Source organism: Peromyscus eremicus, chromosome 12, assembly GCF_949786415.1.
Source record: "Peromyscus eremicus chromosome 12, PerEre_H2_v1, whole genome shotgun sequence".
NCBI classification, from domain to species: Eukaryota; Metazoa; Chordata; class Mammalia; order Rodentia; family Cricetidae; genus Peromyscus; species Peromyscus eremicus.
This window is the reverse complement of record NC_081428.1, coordinates 63,811,492-63,814,676: the sequence shown is the minus strand read 5'-3', so window position 1 is coordinate 63,814,676 and position 3,185 is coordinate 63,811,492. Positions and strand designations below refer to the sequence as shown.

The 3,185-nt window shown below is 43.6% G+C and overlaps 1 long non-coding RNA gene across 1 annotated transcript; it reads left to right on the top strand.

The window, feature by feature from the left end:
- The first annotated feature begins 833 nt into the window (after nucleotides 1–833).
- Nucleotides 834–2,555, top strand: LOC131922982 (uncharacterized). Its single transcript, XR_009382450.1, has 2 exons — nucleotides 834–1,019; nucleotides 2,475–2,555. It is a non-coding gene; the product is annotated as an uncharacterized LOC131922982 (long non-coding RNA).
- Nucleotides 2,556–3,185: the final 630 nt, after the last annotated feature.

Sequence of the window (3,185 nt, the reverse complement as noted above, 5' to 3'; positions counted from 1 at the left end):
GTGACCTACTCCATTCACTGGAACACGAACTACTCCATTCACTGGAACATGAACTACTCCATTCACTGGAATGTGACCTACTCCATTCACTGGAACATGAACTACTCCATTCACTGGAATGTGAACTACTCCCTTTGGCCACACCCTCTATTTAGGAAAGCATTGAATCCTCTGAAAGTGTAAGCCAAGATCAATTCCTTCCTCTAATTGTAGCTGCTATTTGACCAGGGTCTCATGTAGGTCAGCCTGACCTCAAAATCACCATGTAGTCAAGGGTGATCTAAAACCTCTGACCTCCCTACGTCCACCCTCCTCATGCTGGGTTGCAAGCATACAACACTCTTCTGAGTTGAAGCTGTTGTTCTCAGGTGTCACGACAATAATAAAGGTAACTAACACAGAAAACTGGCACTAGACATTGATACTCTGGAAGTGTCTAAGTTGTGATTAAACCTGACCATGTTGTTCCTAGGCCTTTAGAAATGGTTTGTAGGACAGTGAAGAGGAAGATGAATAGGAATCTCACTTACACAATTTAAGTAAAACATAGCTCTCTGAACAGATGAAGATAGGTTTCTTCTATATCCCGGAATATAATCAATATTTATATGTATAATTTAGCTATTATTTGGCTTAAAACAGCATATTGGGAAATGTTATCATTTATACCATTTTCTATAGAGAAAATATTTTACTGTTTAAAATAACCCTGGAATTTTAAATTATAACCTGTTTTTATGTTGGGGGGGGGGTGGTTTGTAGGAAGAATTTGGAAGAGTTTGGTGATGTAGGTTTGGACATTCTAGAGTTCTATCAACAGAACTCATGGGAAATGCTGGTGGGAACACGGAAGTTGAGAGTCATGATGGAAATGTGGACAATGAATGAAGTCTCTGCTCATGAGGTTTCAGGAGAGGATGAGAGCTATGTTGGAAATTCGACTAGAGGTCATTTGTATCACATTCTGTCAAAGAACTGGTCTACATTTGGCCCATGTAGAGAAACCATGGGAAACTAAGGTGATGGATTAATTAATATGGTGGGGGAAATGTCAAGACAGCATAGGATTGAGGCTCTGACATGGCTAGTTTGGGCTGCATTTAGCCAGAGTCATAGTGAGAACCAGGAGCAAAGAACAGAGCAAGAAAATGTGCCTTGAAAGTGGTCGATAAAGAGAGTGTGATTAATGGATTAGTAATGTTACAGAGAAACCAAGAGCCAGCAAGAAGGTTCAGTGTGTCAAAGCATTTTATGTGCAAGCCCGAAGACCTGAGTTCAGAACCCATGGTGGAAAGTTGTCCTCTGACTTCCATATGTATACCATGACACAGACAGACAGACAGACAGACACAGACACACACACAGACACACACACACACACACACACACACACACACACACACACACACACACATTAAGAAGCTGGAGAGATGGCTTAGGAGGTAAGAGCACTTGTTCTTGAAGAGAACCAGGGTTTGGTTTTCAGCACCCCCATGGTGGCTCTAACAATGTGTAACTCCGGTTTCAGGCATCCCATATCCTCTTCTGAATTCCCGAGAGCACAGGCATGCACGGGGTGCACATACATACGTGCAGGCAAAACACTGCTACACATAAAATAAAATAAACAAATTTTAAAATTTGTCTATTTGAAAATGAACAAGATAAAAAATGTAAAGAGAAGCAAACACTTTTTGGCTGGGCCAATAGGAACAATGCCTACAAGGGCATTTCAGGACTTGGCCAGATCATTCACAGGCTGCAAGGTCTAAAACAGTCAACTCATCTGAAATTTTCCCCTTGAGAAGACATAACTACCAGGGTACTTTGCTTGCACGTGTCTATCTGGGGAACTATTTTCCCAGGTTCAACTACCCAGGCACTCTCTGGGCTGTGTAGCTGTGGTCCGAAGGGGTCCACATACCGCTCAAGCTGCCGGCAAACCTTGCCCTTGTCCATGTGTTACTGGCTTTTGCAGGCATACGATATGCAGAGTCATGGGGTCAAGGAGGGAGGTTGCCACCAAGATTTCTGAGGGAAGCCTGGAAGTTAAGACTATATTGTAACGGGGTCTCAGTCTCTGTGACAAGCCCCTCAGAGGATGATGTACTAAGCTTTGAGGGCAAAGCTTGGGTTTCAGTGGCAACCCCAGGTGCTGGAGATGCCAGGAACGCAGGATGTTTGTTTGGGGAACGTTAAGGGCAATAAATGGAGCCATCCCAAGAAAGAAGCCATGTGAACTGTCAATGGCAAGGCCGTGAAGACACAGCTATGCCAGGACATTGAAGTTCATCAGGACACCACATGACTTGAACGCCAGACATAAGGCTATAGGATTTAATGTTTGCCCTGTTACGTTTCAGTCTTACCTTGGTCCCGGCCCTCCTTACTGTGCCCCATTCCTCTCTTTTGGAATAGGAATGTTTACTTTGTGCCACGTATTTGGGAGGTATGTAACTTTTTTTTTTTAATAGGCGTTCAACAGCCAAGAGACTATGGACCTAGATGTTTGAACAGATGTTGTAACTATTAAGACTTTGAGGCTCTTGGACATGGACTGGATACATTTTTGCATTTTGAGAGAGTTATGAGTCTTTTAGAGGCCACTGGTACAACGGTATGGCTTGGCTATTAGGTGAGACCTTGGTTATTGACTGCTGACTCTATTTTGGGAGGTGGTGGAAATTGATGGGGTGCCCTGGGAAAGTAGGTCAGCGAGGAAGGTTGTTGGGAATATATTATCCATATCCCTGTCCTGTCGTGCTGTTTCCTTCTCCCGTGATGTGAGTAGCTTTCCTCTAATACCCCCCCCCCACGTGACTCATCTCCATCTGTAGAACAAGCAGATATGAAGAAAGAGCTGTACTTCCTCTTCTTCCTGTCAGGCTGGGAACAAAGAATTCAGCAATGACAACGCTCGAAGGATATTCGCACAGAAACTCCACCCGCAGGGGCTGGAGAGATGGCTCAGAGGTTAAGAGCACTGACTGCACTTCCAGAGGTCCTGAGTTCAATTCCCAGCAACCACATGGTGGCTCACAACCATCTGTAATGAGATCTGGCGCCCTCTTCTGTATACATAATGAATAAATAAATTTAAAAAAAAAAAAAAAAAAAAAAAAGAAACTCCACCCGCAGCTCCATACACATCCTCGCTTTAAAGAGTGAGAATAAATAAGTGCCTT